The sequence below is a fragment of the Podarcis muralis genome, chromosome 7 (assembly GCF_964188315.1).
Source record: "Podarcis muralis chromosome 7, rPodMur119.hap1.1, whole genome shotgun sequence".
In the NCBI taxonomy this organism is placed as follows: domain Eukaryota; kingdom Metazoa; phylum Chordata; class Lepidosauria; order Squamata; family Lacertidae; genus Podarcis; species Podarcis muralis.
This window is the reverse complement of record NC_135661.1, coordinates 41193359-41211288: the sequence shown is the minus strand read 5'-3', so window position 1 is coordinate 41211288 and position 17930 is coordinate 41193359. Positions and strand designations below refer to the sequence as shown.

At 46.9% G+C, this 17930-nt stretch overlaps 1 protein-coding gene across 3 annotated transcripts in view; it reads left to right on the top strand.

The window, feature by feature from the left end:
• GSE1 (Gse1 coiled-coil protein) overlaps positions 1 to 17930 on the top strand; it is a 374856-nt gene that overhangs the window by 52994 nt on the left and 303932 nt on the right. Inside the window, exon 1 of one of the 3 annotated variants that reach the window (XM_028740049.2) lies at positions 13081 to 13183. The exons of the other annotated variants lie outside the window; for them this stretch is intronic. The gene's annotated coding sequence lies outside the window, so the exon portion shown is untranslated. Of the gene's footprint in view, positions 1 to 13080; positions 13184 to 17930 lie in introns of those variants that run through there. 3 annotated transcript variants of the gene reach the window in all.

Genomic DNA, 17930 nt, shown 5'->3' with positions numbered 1-17930 from the left:
TAACAGTGCCTCTTTGGCCCATTCTTCATTGGTACTCAAAAATACTTCTGTCACTTTGGCTGGGATTAATTGCATGAAATGTATTTGGGTGTGGCACTGTCAGGATTGGGAGGTGGGGTGCTCCAAGGAGGGGATGGATCCCCCCTCTCTCTCTTCATCTCTCTCTCTCTCCTTGAGCAGCTGCTCCTTAATAAGCTGTTAACGATGATACAGTAAGTGGAAGCTGGCAGTCCTGTGGGAGCTGCCATGATTTATGTAATTGGTCTCTGAGGAGACATGAGGATCTAATATTTACATGCCAGTATTAGTCCCCCGGGAGCCCTGTCTGAGCTGCCAAGGCAGGGTATGCCTCAACCCACCTCCTTCAATCTGGGCCAATCATTCATGGAAAGAGCAACTCAAGGAGACTGGCTGTAGGGGGAAAGGAGCTTTTTGCTTAGCTCTCCCCAGTTCTGGCTGGGGAGGGCTCTGAAGCATTCTTGTGCTTCAGACTGCCTGTGCCTCTGAGGGTGCCGTTTTGCGCACTGCTGGTTTTGCACATCAGTACAGAATTAGAAGCACTGAGAGCTGGAGTCCTGGCTGTGCAAACAGCATGTGCTCTCTGCTGCTGTCCTGCCACTGCCTTTCTCTGTAGTCTGGGATGGTTGTGGGTCCCCTCAGGCTGGAGCTGCCAGCAAACAAACCGAGGAGGCTGGATGCCATATTTACATGTGTTTCATCAGATGATCTATGAATGCTCAGCCCTTCAGAATTTGGTCCTTTCAGCTTAGTTTTCAATTCATTTTGGAGTATACACCCCCACCCCGCTTTTCATTCTAGCACATAATTATCCTCCCCATTCTAAGTTCAAAGCACTACATCATTATTTCCAGGAGGGAGAACACACGCACACCATTCCTCGAACCACTGGGGAGTGTGATGTGGAACTCTTTCCGTACGAATGAGAGTGGGTGATGGTAGCAGTGGTGTTCCCATGGTGGCCTCTTGAGGACAGGTCTGCAATGGCAAACAGCCGTGGGGGGGGGGGGATTTGCTGAGAAGAGAAGTGTTTCCCAGACCCCTCTTCCTCACATACAGGGAAGACTCAGAAGACAGCGAGCAACAGATGGGCTGGGGCTGGTGCATCGTTGCTGACAGGTGTGAGAAGGACACCAAGCACACACAGCTGGGGCCTCTGGCTTGTTTTACCTGCCTGTTTTGCCGAAGGCCAAGACAGCTGCCTTTGGGAGACAAGCAGGTGATTGCCTTGGAAACCAGACCTGTGGGTGGGTGTTTCTGTGCAGTCCTGGGTACTGCAAGGTCTCCAAGCAACAGCTGTGTGAGACTGAGGAGGTCAGCAGAGAGGCAAAATAGGGGCAAACAGAGAAGCCCACAGGAACGTTTCCACCCCTCCCTATAGCAGATTTTCTAGGGCTTGGCCTATGTTCCATATGGAGGGAGAGGGATTAAAGGGACTTAACCCATATGGCAAGATTAGTGATACAAAGAAACTGGCTTCCCTGGACCAAACAGCAAAAAAGAAGAATGATGCCAGACCCAGCTTAAATTGACTCAGGGGTCAGCCCTATATCCTTTTCCCAGCGCCATGCCTGTAAACTGGAACATATGAAGAGAGTGCCTCTAGACATATGCAGAATGGTTTTTTCTTTTTTGTGGCTTAACCATAGATTGTTCCTCCTCCCATATCTGAGGTTTATTGACAGAGGCTCCCAGTTATGCTGGAGCCCCAGCAATTAACCATTTGGTATCATTAAATTGACCTTGGAAGGAATTGTAATGCCTATCTCCTCCACTTGGGGGTGTAAAGGGAAGTAAGAGTTCCCAAGTAGAAAATAAAGACATTGGTTTCCAATGTTTTTCTCGCCACAGACCACTTGAAAATTACTTGGGGTCTTGGTGGACCACTTAATAATTTCTGTTTGTTGTTGCAATTGTAATTCCATAGAATTAAAATTGTAATACATAAAATACAACAAATGAAGCAATAAAACAATTAAAAATCAATGTGGATATTGCCGTCTCCAGTCTTCAGCCACAAATCCACAGACACACCAAGGATCGCCTGAATGAAACTTGCAGACTGCTAGTGGTCCACCAGACCCTCCAAGTGTCCCTATTTTACAGGGACATCCCTCATTTTGAGAAGCTGTCCCGGTTTCTGATTTGATCCTGGAATGTCTCACTTTTCCTTAGGATGTCCCTATTTTCATTGGAGAAATGTTGGAGGGTATGGTCCATGGACCACAGTTTGGGAACCCCTGAAATAAGACTATTAGCTCACATTGATTGCTTCCTGAGTCTGTTTCAGAGGCTTTTGACTTGGGGTCAGAGGCATACCAAGTGGTTGGTGAAACCAGCCCCCATTGGGGGCTCAAAAATAACCTATCAGGCATTGGAGTCTTCCTGTGACACGTGGAGCACCCACTCCCCCCGCACAATACTCCAGCACCTGCTTTGCTTGCAGAAGAAATCTGCCAGGATCTCCAGCAGGAAAAGCTACTCCTGCTGGAGGGGACGGAAAGGGGTTTTCCCTCTTCCTGGCTTCCTGGCAGAGAGCAGCACAGGCACCCTATTCAGCCCTGAGGAGGCATGTTCCTCCTGTCCAGGCAACCTTTCCTGCTTCTCAGATTTCCCCCCCTGGGGTATGGGTGGGTGCCAATATAGCTCCTTGCCCAAGGGCACAAGGGACCCCAGGTATGTCTCTGCTTTGGGTTGTTACTCTGAGCCAGCAGCTCCTGTCTTCATTAGCAAAAAGTGCCAGGTCCTTTCATCTCAGGTGAGAAAGGCCAGAGCAAAGAGGTGTGTCTTCAGCACTTGTATAGTGAAGTTTCCAAAAGCAATGCTGTGGGGAGAGAATGCCACAATTTGGGAGCTGTCACAGAGGGAGCTGTCTCCTGGCCCACCTCCACCCTAAGCTTCTGAGGGTTGTGGAACTACCAAGAGGGACCCTCTCTGCTTATCTTAACTCCTGAGAGATTCTGCAGCTCTACCAGCCTCAATAGGCAATTTAGTAATTTTTGAGGGCTTATTTGCAAGCTTATTTAAAGGCCAGGTGCATCTACTCTGCTATCTCCAACTTGGAGGTTTTAACTTCTGCAGACTCTACTCGGGAGAGGGAGATGAACTTTCAGAATGGCTGGCAATTCTCCTGGCAGCTCAGCTCACAAGAGCAATGTTTTAGCAAGCCATTCCCTAAAGTCAAAACATACAAAGGAAAAAATAGGGCAGTGATTTTTTTGTTTTGTTTTGTTTTTTAAATGCCCCAGGGACAAGGCAGGAAACAGGTGCCGCCTCTGGTAAACAGAGACAGTTGGCACTTACATTTCAGGGGTTGAAGCGAGTTCAGAGGTTGTTATCCCAAGACACCTTGAAGCCCCCAGAGTGATCCCAGGCAGAGAGAGGACACTTTAAGAAAAAGGTAACAGAAGAGGTTTACAAACACTTTTGGCCAGACCTGCGTCACCCCCCCCCAACTCCTGTGCCTTTAACAACTGCCTGTCAAGCAGAAACAAAGCAGGTAAAGCTCTGTGGCAGGAAATCTTCCTTTTTGCTGCTCTCTGGGTTTCATGTTTGGGAGAGGTGAGGGTGAATGTGTGGGGCAATGCTAGGGATGCCTCAGCCCTTCCTATTAATTCCAGCCGGGCAGAGAAGCCCAGCTGGTTTCCCCAAACTCTCCATGTACTGAGGCAAGGGCTCTTCCAGACTGGTGTCTCCCACCAGCCCCAGCAAGCACAGCCAGGGAATTTTAGTTCAGTGACATCTGAAGAACCAATGGTTTCCCACACCTGATCTAAGGGCTGCCACTTTTCTCAAGCTGGGTTAGTTATTCTGTTGCAGTTGCAGAATTCTAGTTCCTCTCTTGGCTGTATGTGTGGGAAGGGCTGTTATCCCTGTCTAACCAGAATCTGGGCTCTTACGTAGAGAGAGAGATGTTGTGGGGCACAGTGAACTGTGTTCTCGAGCGACAGCTACCAGGCAGGCATCTGGGCAGTGGGGAGGTGGTGTTGCCTCACGTTCTTTGAAGAAGTCTCGCGTGTACCCAGTGGCTGCTGCTGAACTTCAGAACTAGTTTGGGAAAGTGCTTGTGATGCTCATGAGGGCCGTTACCCTATTAAAGAGATCACAGTCAATTAATAAGAACCTCACACAGTTGACCAAATCTTTTATAAGTTGGCATATGACTAAAACTGCAATTGGGAAGGAAAAAAGGCATGCTTTGTTTTTAGGTAACGTCAGTGAATGTCGTAGTGTGAACTCTTGTCAGAAGAGGCATTCCTTTCTGGTCTGACTGTAAAGGCAAGGAAGGGATGCCTCTTTGAAAGTGGTGCATGTCATTTTTAGGGTTTTTGTTTTAAATACAGTGGTACCTCGGATTACAAACGCTTTGGGTTACAAATGCTTCAGGTTACAGACTCCGCTAACCCGGAAGCAGTACCTTGGGTTAAGAACTTTACCTCAGGATGAGAACAGAAATCGCGTGGCGGCGGCGCGGCGGCGGCAGTGGGAGGCCCCATTAGCTAAAGTGGTACCTCAGATTAAGAACAGTTTCAGGTTAAAAACGGACCTCCGGAATGAATTAAGTTCTTAACCAGAGGTACCACTGCCAAACCTTAAAATAACCTTTTTAGAAAGCAACAACAACAAATATTAACTGGGAATGATTTAATGGTCATTGAAAATGGTTTTCAGCTGTGGGGACCACAGGCTGAACAAGAGTCAGCAGTGTGATGCAGTGGCAAATGAGGCTCATGCAATCCTAGGTATAAATTGTACATGAATGGCTCTGTCCAGTTTTGACTCTGGCCGCACTGACATGTGGCCCTCAGAAAATTGTCAAGGAGGGTGTGTGAACGTTGGACTGAAAAAGAATTCCCTGCCCCCCGGTCTAAATAAATGCACCAGTCCTCTTCTGACACGTCTTCTCTGGGCAACCCAGCTCCTTTAGGGGAAGAGACCCAAACAAGGTCTGAGCTTGGCAGCTGAACAAGGGCCAGGGAGTAAATGGCTTCATAAAAGTAGCAGCCAGTCTGAGCTGGAGCAAAGCTTGGATCTGCTGCCTTATTACCCTCAGCACAGCCTGCCAGGGTTCTTGGAGTGGCATCTGCTTTCTGCTTGGCTCCGGGTCCGCCTGAGACCCTCTCTCACTGGCAGGAGGAGCCTGAGACAGAGGTGTTGTGGGCAGGTCCCCATGGGGCTGTGCCAGGAAGAAATGCTTCTTCTCATATTCTTTGGTTTGCAGAGGCTCTTTCCCTTCCAGCCCCTGGCTGGTTGCTGCCGTGTTCAAGGAAGGGGTCTGCCCTCTCAATATGCTGTGTAATTTACCAGGGGTTTCTGATCAAGAGCACAGCATAGATAGTAGAAAAATCTAGCCAGCTGTTCTTCTTTTTGAACTCATGACAGGAGAGTTAATGTTTGAGCATGCAACAGAGAAAGGGGTCAATGGAAAGGGGAGTTAGTTGTCCTGGGAAATGACCAGTGAGCAAAGCTGAGGTCCATATAGACTTGTGTGAGAAGATGGTGCAGGGTATTTTTTTATGACCTGGCTGTGGGTGTTACACACCATGATACTCTCCCTGCACCCCACATTGTTTCCAGTCACCTTTGATAAATTGATGGCGGATAAAGCTATAATTGGCTACTGGCCACAATGGCTATGTTTAAGAACATAGTTTCTGCTCATACACTTTCCAAAGGCATCTGATTGACCACTGTGAGAATGGACTAAATGGACCCCCAATGGCCTGATCCAGCTTCAGGGCTTTTCTTGTGCTGTTATATTATTTATGTTCCTGTGCTTGAGCCCTTCTTGTACCCTAAGCTCCATGCAGATGGGTGTAATATATTAAAATAAAATAAAATACATAAAAGTGAGAAGACATCCTAAGTTTTTTTCAGATGTGTTCTGTGCTATCAGAGGATCTTGAAAGTTTCCCTTTTTTAGTCTTGCTAGTTGTACAGAAATGTCTCTTGCCTTGTACATCTTTATCTACCATGGAAGAAGTGGGTGGCCGGTGGGCTGGGGGGAGAGACCCTAGACTTCCCCCCTCTGTCCCCTTCCCTGCATTCTGCCCTTCCTGATTGTCGAGGCCCTTTTGGGAACGATGTCTCAGTTGGGGTCACGCCTTGCTCGACTCTCCGACCTTTGCCCTCACAGCCAGTTGGAAGGGCAGCCCTATCACTCCCCGCCCCCGCCTGCCGCTGCCTTCCACCTTTGTTTATCCAGACTCCATCAAGCCAGCTGCCCCTCACATTCCATTGTTGCCATAGGAACCCTTTGGCATGTCAACAGAGCGGCTGCCTTTGCAAAGGGGGTCGTCTGTGTCCACTGGCCTTTCTTTTCTCAATGGGGGAAAATGACCTCTGAGGCTTGGATCCTGGGCTGGGGTATGCAGCAGACTAGCAAGCTAAGCAAAGCACTCTTTACAAAGGGATCATGGAAGGCCTAGGCACACCAGGAATAATCTGTGAAGGCTCGTTTCTGTGGTGCATGCACTTCCCGTATGCACCATGACCTGGATGGCAAAAACCACCTCTGTGTGGCAAGGGGTCCTGAAGGGTCAATGATCTTGCATTTAGGCAGAAGCTTGATGAAAGCACTTTGAAGTTCCTTCCAGCAAGGAAAGGGGGGCTCTTGTCAGGATCCCTGGATGAATCCTAAGCACTTCAATTGTAGGTTGCAAGTTCTCTCTAGCCTCATAGACTCAGGATAGATGATTTGCTCAGATTTCTATCTTGAGGGCATGGCACAAGCCTAAAGCTCTTACGATAGAGGATAAAATGCAACACAATGGCAATTGGATTGATAATTGCCTCTTTAAATAAGCCAGGAGAAGATATTTGAATGCTTCTAGAAGAAAGTCTACTTTTAAGAAGGTGTTCCACAACTGTGGATCAGGGGCACTCAGTGCACTAAGTGAATTCACACACACCAATTTTCCATTGACTGACTTCAGCAAGAGTCAACTTGAATGTATGAAACAACCATCACAGATCAAAGACCCTAGATAGGCTTTTAATTCTGCTTTTCATTCTCTCAGATGCAATATTTTTCAATGGGAGGCAGTGTGAGTCCATGATGTGATGTGACATGTATCCGTCTTTGGATCTGCAATTTTTGTCATACGCAGAGATATAGGCAAGCAGTTGTTGTTTTGGCTGCTGGCGCTATGATCCTTTTACTCTTGCAACCAGCTTTCGCAACCACACCACCCCATTTCAGATTTGGGAGTTAGGGAGAAAGGGTTCTCAAACCAGAGGAATGACCTCCAGGCAGGCCTCAGCCCCCTCTATGGAGAAACTAGCAAGGGCTGTCTCTGACCAAACAGGCTCTCACCCGGCAGCCACAGATATTGCATGACTAATGGATGCGCCCCCCCATCCCCGGCTGGCTTCCAGTCATTGCAGACGCTCTCTAATCCCTGTTTTTGCTGCTTCTGCCTCCTTAAAAAAATGTTCAGGGATGGGAGGAACAGCTGCTTCTTTACCCCCAGCTCAGTAAACAGAGCCTCCGTGTTGACCTAACAGCCATCTTGACATGCAGAGAAATCGCCTACATTTCCATGGAGCCTTTTCTCCTCTCTCTCTTGAACTCTTGCGCTCAGCATCTGCTCTGTGACTCACCCCGGCTGTCATTGGCTGCTCAGGAGACAATTAACACACACACACACACACACACACACACACACACACACACACAGAGAGAGAGAGAGAGAGAGAGAGAGAGAGAGAGAGAGAGAGAGATACCCCCCTTCCCTGTGCCAGCGCTGGGACAGAGATTAATGGGCGCATTTGTTTGGTGTGAGGACAATGCACAGGCTAGGGCTTGGAGCGAGGGCTGGTTGGAGCGTGTTTGCTCCCCCTCCCCAGCCCCCTTCATTGCCACTGCCTTTGTGTGCATCTATCCGACTCAAAGTGTAGAAGGGACTTGAATAGACCGAGGCAGGACAAACACTCTTTGCATTTCAAAAGGGGTGGTGGTGGAGAGAGTGTGTTTTGTGTGCATTTTTCTTTTCTGCCTGCCTGGGTCCTGCTCAGGTTCCTCCTGGCATCTGCTTGCTTGCACTACAGAGGCCTGGACCCAGGTGTTGAGTGTAAGGTTCTGCTAGAGTCAGGGCAAGAAGTGAGTGAGAGAGAAGCTTTTCCGTGTAGGAATTTTGTCAAAGTCTGTTGCAGGGATAGTGATGGAGGGTGGCTGTAAAACAGGGGTTGGTGAACTACGGGGGGGGGGGGAGGCATGGAAGTGGCCCTATGTGGTCTCTCTATGTGGCCCTTGGGATGCTACCCAGACCGTGCTCCCCACTCACTGGCCCTGGTCTACACTCTTCCCAAGTTCTTTTGTGTGTCCTTGAACTCTACCAGAACCACATACACCACCTTGAGCTCCTTGGATGTTAGATATAAATCTAATTATATTAATAAATAATGCCTCTTATTTGCATTGTGTGTGGATAGAGATGATGTGCACATGAGGGAATGCACAGGAAGCCTCTGGCTTGCTGTTTGTAGGTTACTGTAAAAAGGGAAGAGTCACACCTGTAGGTCCACCTCTGGCCCCATCCATCATTGGCATGCAGCCCCCAGAAAGATGCCCACCAGGGAATACTGAAAAAGAAACAGTTCCCATCTCCCATTTTAAACATTGATGGTGTCATAAGGTGATGTGCACTGTCTTAAACGAAAGCTCGTGCAGGGAAGGGTGCGGTTGGAAAGTCTTCTTAGAAAGTCTTTGAGCTATACAGACTGTGCCGAGTCGATTCGGACCCTGAAGAAACGGCCCACACATAGACTGTGTGAAAAGGCTTTGCTCATGTGTTCCATCCCTGCATAACATAAAATGGAAAGAGCAAAGATTTGTCTGCTTTACAGTTTGGGGCACTCTGTGGCACCTCTTCTTGATGGCTCCAAGTCCATATTTTGAAAAAAATAAGTAAAAATCCTGCATCTGCTTGATTAGCTCAACAGACATGCTCAGCCAGCTAGCCTATCCAGGTTTTGGCGTTTGCTCAGGCTTTAGTTTTCTTCCTGGGGTAAAGGAGTAACGGGTGTAGAGAGACATGTTTATGTCCTATGTGGGATCTACTAGGTACCTAGCCTGCATCTTCTTAGCCGCTTGAACCATAGACCATGGGTGTTCTTGCAGCTTCTCAAATGTGCAGAAGTGTGTTTGTAAGATAAGCCTATCGGCGGCTACTGATTCTGATGGTTTTGTTCTACCTCCCCTGTCGGAGGTACTATGCCTCTGAATACCAGTTGCTGGATACCTCAGGAGAAGAGAGTACTACACACACCTTGCCTGTGTCCCAGCAGGTGTCAGTATAGTGTGAGGATGGAAATATGAATCCGTCTTCCATCAGTGGCCTGGATATATGCTTCCCACCTGCTTGCCCTCCAGCTTCAATGCTAGGATTTAGGAGAGCATCTGCTTCCCTGCTGGGGGAAGGGAGAGGGAGTTGTAGTGGGGAGGGGAAAGGGAGGAAGGGAATACACACATAACTTTTTTCTTTGTGCTTTTTCTGTCTCTGGGTGCTGCCAAACAACCTGTTTATTCATCCTGCTTTGTTTGCAGGGAGATAAGACCACATTTGCCATTTAATGGGCATTCATTTGGATTTGTTTGTGGGAAGGTTAGATGAGGAGGTTACAACCAAGCGTTATCCCACACTTTCCAGTGCATTTCCCTGTCATTTTCCTTATCACAAACAGTCTAATTTTTGCAAGGGGGTGGGCAGGGGAAGCAGGTTTGTTCTGAAACAACTCCCTATCACCTAGAAATTGCACACTGTGAATTTGCTGGTATGTGATTGAATCCCACCCGAAAATAGCAGCAGTCTGGAAGCACCCTCTTTCTCTCTTCTGACCCACTTCACAACTCTTAGCCAATGGTGCTTGTGAGCAAAGATTGTGCCAAAGGCTAGTATGCCAGCATTTGCTATAAGTTGTTTGTGGTGCACAGATTGTGTGAGCTGTCTCAGGTGAGGAAGGAGACACTCTTGAAAACTTATCTGATGCAAATTAGCAAGCAGCATGAAAAATTGTTATCTGGAATTGTTTTCTTTATTTCACACAGGTACATGCCAGACATTTAAAGCACATTTAGAGCACCTTTTCACCCCCAGTGGATCCTGGGAGCTGTAGCTTACTTCTTACAAATTTACAGTTCCAGAACCTTGAATAAACTACAGTTCTCAGGATTATTTGAGGGGTAATGTACTTTAAATATATGGTGTTTATGCAGTCTTTGTTTTCATGTTTTCGCTACTCTGTGAGTGGAGCTACCTGCAAAAATCCAGCTGGTTGTTCATACTAACTTGGTTGTTCCCATTCAGATTTCTTCTGTCCGCTGCAGATGCAACATTGATGTTTAGCATTGCCTGTAGAGTCACATTAAGGGTGTCGGTGGATACTTTTACGGACTTTCCATTTCTTACAGCCTCATCCTAACCATACTTTCTCAGAAGTAAATGCAGTTGATCTGGCTTTTGAGATAAAGGAATGACCATAAAGTTTCAAGCCTATCTGCATATCCATGAGGTCTAGAAACTTTAAAAAACATAGTCTCAGGATACTGAATTCTGATTGCTTGTGTGATAATAGAATTATGACTGTATTTGCACTTCTGTCAGATTGAAACATATTATTAATTATTAATTAATTAATTGTTGTTGTTTAGTCATTTAGTCGTGTCCGACTCTTCGTGACCCCATGGACCAGAGCACGCCAGGCACCTCTGTCCTCCACCACTTCCCGCAGTTTGGTCAAACTCATGCTGGTAACCTCGAAAACACTATCCAACCATCTTGTCCTCTGTCGCCCCTTCTCCTTGTGCCCTCCATCTTTCCCAGCATCAGTGTCTTCTCCAGGGAGTCTTCTCTTCTCATGAGGTGGCCAAAGTACTGGAGCCTCAGCTTCACGATCTGTCCTTCCAGTGAGCACTCAGGGCTGATTTCCTTAAGAATGGATGCGTTTGATCTTCTTGCAGTCCATGGGACTCTCAAGAGTCTTCTCCAGCACCATAATTCAAAAGCATCAATTCTTCGGCGATCAGCCTTCTTTATGGTCCAGCTCTCACATCCATACATTACTACTAGGAAAACCATGGCAATTGACTATGAGGGCCACTCCATTTCTTTTACGGGTTTCTTGCCCACAGTAGTAGATGTGATGGTCATCCGAACTGAATTCGCCCATTCCCGTCCATTTTAGTTCACTGATGCCCAGGATGTCAATATTTATTCTTGCCATCTCATTTTTGACCACCTCCAACTTACCCAGGTTCATGGCTCTTACATTCCAGGTTCCTATGCAATATTTTTCTTTACAGCATTGGACTTTCCTTTCGCTTCCAGGCTTTGGCCCAGCCGCTTCATCAGCTCTGGATCTACTTGTACTTGCCCTCCGCTCTTCCCCAGTAGCATGTTGGACGCCTTCCGACCTGAGGGGCTCATCTTCCAGTGTCATAACTTTTATATGCCTGTTGTCTTTGTCCATGGAGTTTTATTGGCAAGGATACTGGAGTGGCTTGCCGGTTCCTCCTCCAGGTGGATCACGTTGGGTCGAAACTCTCCATTATGACCTGTTCATCTTGTGTGCCCTGCTCGGCGTAGTTCATAGCTTCTCTGAGTTCTTCAAGCCCCTTCGCCACGGCAAGGCAGTGATCCATGAAGGGGAATTAATTAATTAATTACCGTAATTACCTGCCCTGCACCCTAAGGGCCCAGAGCAGGTTACAACAGAATATTGAAAACAGGTTAAAAGAACTTTCAATCTCAAAAATAGGGTTGGTCCTGAAAATATACACCTCAGGTGTCAAACGTCAGGGTGAAGAAGTTCATACTCACTGTACTGTAAGCTGTATGCAGAAGGTGCCAGGCAGGCATACTTCTGTGAGAAGAGAATTCCACAATTTAGGGGCTGCCACAGAGAATGCCCTCTCCTGGGCCAACATTCCCCCCCACCAAGCTTCTGAGGATGGAGGAACTGCCAAGAGGACCTCCTCCCCCCCAATCTTAGCAACCAAGAGAGTCTATAGAGAAGGATGCAGTCTTTCAGTCATAGTTTTGACGCCTGGCAGAACTCATTCCATTTTTGGATTCTGCACAGAATGTTGCACACACACAGTTGGTGCCAAGTATTCCGTTGCATCTAAAGTTAGATCTACTCAGAGTAGGTGCATTGAAATCAGAAGACATTAGTAATTTCAGTGGGTCATTAATTTCATTGGGTCAACTTAAAGTAGATTTCACAGCAGGCAAGGCTTCCTCTCCCCACTCACTTGGGATCCAGTCCAACACCTCATAGCTAATACTGTTTCTCAAGAGAAGCCCAGCACATTAGATAACCCTACCTGCCTCCTCCCACCCATCCTTACAGGTGGTTTCCCTCTCAGCCCCCCATAACAACTTTCAGCTGTGTGCGGAGATGTATGCTTGTGCCTCCCCAGATCATGGTGTCTCACAATTGGCACAGTGCCCCAGATCAGTGCCCGCCCCCACCCCCCATGCCTGGAATGGTTGGGCCTGCCTGCTTGCCTTGGGGGCGGGCATTGCAGGCAGGCAGGCGAGCCCTCATTAATTATCTAATCTCCCCTTTATGTTTAATTTACAGGCTGTAGCTGCTCTGGCCATATGCTCCTTTTGTTGTTCCTGCCTCTTTGTTGTGTCAGCCTTGCTTTGCCTCCTCTGATTTGCTTCTGACTCAGAAATCCGCCCTCCTCCCGTGCATTCTCTCTCCTCTCTCCCCCCCCCCCCACGTCACCCCAAACACGAGGCAATTGCAGGAAATTCCCTTTCAGTCCTGTCCCCCGCCTCCCCTTGCAACCTCCTCCTCCCCCGCCAATCCATCACTGTATGCCGTTTGCTGCTGGCTGGGAATTTTGTTTGTAGATTTCCTCTCCCTCCTTTTCTTCCCTTCCTTCCTTCCCCACTATCATCAGTTCCAGATTTGTAAAGGGGATTTGCAACTGTCCGCAGAGAGTCTCCCCTGTGCTCCCCCTTCCTCCCCCCTCCACAGCAGTGATCCTCCTTCCACCCCCTTTCTTGATCTCTCTCTCTCTCTCTCCCCCCCCCCATCTCTAATCTGTCAGCAGTCCACTCCAGGAGACGGTTTTGGCTGGCGCTGGTCCTCAGCACCCCCTTTGCCATTGGCGGCTCCCCCGTGTCTATCTCTCTCTCTCTCTGTTTCTAAGGTACGTGCAAAGCAGCCTTTGATGTCATTTATTGTCCAACACCCCCTCCCTTTTCCTACCAGGGGCTTGCTGTGGGGTTCTTGGGGAACAGACGGACACTTGCAAGGTTTCTGATCCTGTAGAGGCTCAAGCGTTCATTAATGGGTCCCTGTCTTATGGGTGGTGGGCAGAAGTTTTGCAAATGATACTTCTCTCTCTCTTTCTTTCTCCCACTCTCCTTTGATGGCAATAATTAGAAGTCCATTGTGTCCCCCCCAAAAAACTTGTTGCTGACTTTCAAGGCCATTTTCTTTCTCTGGTTTCCTCCTCTGAAATATATTTTGTTAACTTGCTGCTCTAGCAACCTGCTTCCCAGTTCCACCTCAGATCTGCCTGCCCCCTCATTTTGGCTCCTGAACTGGAGGGAATTTTGACTAAAGCTCAGTTTACATTCTGCACCTGTCTGCTTGTGATGGGAGAGTGAGAGAAGACAGGTGCGGAGGAAATCTCTCCCCCGCCCCCCCATCTTCCAGAAGTTCATTGCCGGGACTGGTCCAAACCTTTTAAGTTGGGGATGGGTGGGACACCCAAGAAGGTCTAGCAGTTTCAGGGGCTGCAAAGGTCAAGTTGCTTAATGTAATTCTGGGACAGAAGGTGTGTGTAGGGGGCAGGAAGAGCTGCACTTAGTCCCCTTCTTGACTTCTTGTGGCATGCCCTCCTCCCAATTTTCTGGTGTCTATTCAAGAACAAATTATTTGCTGGCTGGGTAGGAAACTTGCTGCAAACTTGCTGCAAACTTTTGCCAAGTGTTTTTATAAGGATGTTATTTTATATTATTTTAATCCTGGTGTGTTTGTGCTTTGCAGTTGCTTGTCTTTTTAAGAGCGTTCTTTTTTGTTGGTTTGTTTTATTCCTTTATCTACTCAATGAGAGCTGGGAAACTTGATCTCATGTGGATTTGGTGGCCAAACTCCCCTTGAACTTGTGCACGTTTGCATCAGCCTATGTGTTACTCTTATATTGTGAATGAGTGAGAGACGGATTCTTTTTGTACTAATCTCTCTCTCTCTCTCTCTCTCTCTCTCTCTCTCTCTCTCTCTCTCCCCCCCCCCCCCCCAGTGGAGAGCACTGACTTGGGAAGGGAGTGGAAGTTGTGTGTGAGAAAGAGAGAGCGAGAAGGGGGTGGGGGAGAGGTAAAATAATTCTGCAGCCTAGTTACCCAGAGATTGAGACCAGACTCTCTGAAGCTGAAATGGGAAAAGAACAACTCTTAACTGCACAGTGTTGTGTCTGAGATTCACAGGGATGCAGTCTGTGTGTGTATGTGTGATATCTCTACTCTCACACTACTCTTGTTTGCCTGCTATTTTTGAGTGATTCACCAGAGTTAATCTCAAAGAATAATTTTGGTAACTAAAGTCCCACCCCCCTTTTAAAACTAACCTGGCATGGTGGGATCCAGTGCCTGAACTCTGCCATGGCAGTTTTTGTTTCTCCCCACAGCTTGGGCTTTTCTTATAAGGCTGGACTAAAAGTCCCTCTAGTCTACCTGATTCATACAAGCAGTGCGCGACAACAATACTCCTCACCCAAGCTTGTTCCCCAGCAACTAGCATTCAGAGGTAGACTGCCTATGAACCTGGAGGTTCCGTCTAGCTATCATGCCTAATAACCATTGACAGACCCCTCTTTCTCTGTAGCTTTGCCCAGTCCCCTTCAGACAATATCTAAACTGGTGGCCATCATCACATCTTATGGCAGTGAATGTTAGCAATTAAATGTGTAGTGTGAAGAAGTATTTGTTCCAAGAGGAATTTGGGACTGCACCTTTTAAGGTAGGGGGAAACTTCAACTCCTCCTCCACTAGAAGATGCAGCATTTCAGGACTGTGTGCAGTAGGCCTTAGTTTGATTTTCAGCTGTGACAGTCACAGTGTCTCCTTGCATCACTTTGACAGTCATTCCTATCCTCTTTAAATTCACTGTAACCAGAGTAACTATGCATATTGCAAAAAACTAGGCACTGGGTGTTGCATTAAGAGCTAGTGTTATCTAGTGACTAGAGACCTGGGTTGAAGGTCTGGTACATCCCTGCGTTATCATCATAATCTGTGAACTCAAGGTCATGTCATGTCAGGGGGATATTTTTAGGCCTTCTCTGTATATTTTGTCTATAAAAGACATCTTAAGGCAGCCCTGTTCAGGGAAGTTTTTAACGTGTGATATTTTACTGTATTTTTGGTTTTTATGGAAGCCGCCCAGAGTGGCTGGGGAGGCCCAGCCAGATGGGCGGGGTATAAATAATAAATTATTATTATTATTATTATTATTATTATTATTATTATTATTATTAGCTGCCTTGAGTCCTGTCATGGAAAAAGGTGGGGTATAAATAAATACATAACAATAACAATAACAATAACAATAACAATACATTTAAAGTAGTATCATAACACTTTAGAAAGCCATGACTTCCCCCTAAAAATCCCAGAAACAGTAGTTTAAGGGTGCTGAGAGATATAAGGGGACCCTTATTCTCCTCGGGACGCGGGTGGCGCTGTGGGTTAAACCACAGATCCTAGGACTTGCCGATCAGAAGGTTGGCGGTTCGAATCCCCGCGACGGGGTAAACTCCCATTGCTCGGTCCCTGCTCCTGCCAACCTAGCAGTTTGAAAGCACCTCAAAGTACAAGTAGATAAATAGGTACCGCTCTGGCGGGAAGGTAAACAGCATTTCCGTGCGCTGCTCTGGTTTGCCAGAAGCAGCTTAGTCATGCTGGCCACATGACCCAGAAGCTGTACGCCGGCTCCCTTGGCCAATAAAGCAAGATGAGCGCCGCAATCCCAGAGTTGGTCACGACTTGACCTAATGGTCAGGGGTCCCTTTACCTTTACCTTATTCTCCTCACAGAGCTACAATTCCCAGAGTTTCCTGGGGAGCGAGATTGATTGTCAAACCACTCTGGGAATTGTAGCTTTGTGAGGGGGATAGAGCTTTCTCCTAACAATTCATAGCACCTTTTACAAACTTCTGTTCCCAGGATTATTTTGCATGGAATCTGTGACTGTTTAAAGTACAGTGATACCTCAGTTTAAGAACAGTCCTGTTTACGAATGATTCAGTTTACAAACTCCACAAAACCGGAAGTAGTGTCCTGGTTTGCAAACTTGACCTTGGCCTAAAAATGGGATCTGAACGGTGTAAGGGCAATGGCGGCGGGAAGCCTCATTAGGTAAAGTATGCCTTGGTTTAAGAATGGTTTCAGTTTAAGAACGAACTTCCGAAACGGATTAAGTTCGTAAACCGAGGTACCACTGTAGTATGATATTGCTTTAAATGTATAGTCCAGATGGGATCTTAGGATGGCATTCTGTATGGGGACTCATTAGCCACAGAATTCCCTTTCTCTTGCCATAACTCATCTGGAGCCTAGGTAAAATATCTCCATTTGGACATGCATGCAGTGCTAGGGGATTGGCAAAGGCATGACTATAAAGCGCAAAAGTATACACATGAACACACATTTCTGTGCCAGTGTCATAACCTACTCCCTGAAGCAAGGAAAGTGAGTTTATTTATTTCCTGGTTCCCATTGCCCAACTTGCCAATCTAAAAATGCCTAAAAGGAGTGTAGAGTTAAAAACAAGCCAACACAGCATAGTATAAACATAATACAACAACAGGGAAACTGGCAATGATTAGAAAGCAAACCTCAGTGAAATCAAAAGGTGTCAGTTTGAAGGCCCCCTAAAAATATTCTGGGATCATTGCATTTTTCCTGCTTGCCAATAGGCAAGATGGAGCCTGGTGGGCCTCAATTGGAAAGGAATCCCACTGTCTTGACACCACAACAGAAAAATCTCTGACTGCAGAGTAACCTTCAGAAATTCTGTGACTTGCAGAAATTAGATGCATTAATTTGCATAATTATCCTGCTTTTGATACTTACATGGGAGACACAAATAATAATATAGGTTCCAGAGGTCCTGCCCCTCTACCTGTTTGGAAATCCAGCTCAGCCTCCCTTCTGGCTTCTAAGATTTCATCCATAATCACTCAATATCATCCCTCTTCCCACTTAACACTGAAGTCACAACTCACCGTAGACATTCCAAGGCACCTGCTGGCTTCAGTGTACTGGCACAGGTGCACCAATGGGGTTCTCAAGAGTTGGTTCTCTGCCCACGCCCAGAAATGATGCTGGTGCATAGCTCAGGTGCCTACACCATTCTTCATAGAGAGAAGTTGTGAAGAGAGAAAGTATTTTCAGTACACATGGAACACAGGAATTTGATTAGGACACATGAAGAACATGTGCTGGGTCAGACTGTCAACTCCAGCTTCTGTTTCATCAGCAACTAGCCAGACATTTGGGACATGAAGTTGACTGCCCTTCCCCAGCTTGGTTGTCCTTTTCACCTTGTGTTATTAAGCATACTGCACTAGGACATGGAGGCTTCATTGAGCCATCATAGCTAATAGACATTTTTCTTCATGAATTTAACCATTCACTTTTTAAAAAAAGAGTTGCCTGGATCTCGTCACCATTGTCACTTCCTGTGCTGCAAGTTAATTTTGTGTTGGGTGAAGAAGTAATGTACCCACCCTCCTTTTTTTGGAGAGACCGTACATCACTGGGACATGGAACTTGTGTTAGCAAATGATAAGCACCCCCCTCTCCCCCAAAAAACCTAGTTTCTTGAGTGTGTTTTGCAACAGGTTATTGACCCAATAATAGTGCATTAGTAGTGAACTTATACCTGACCAA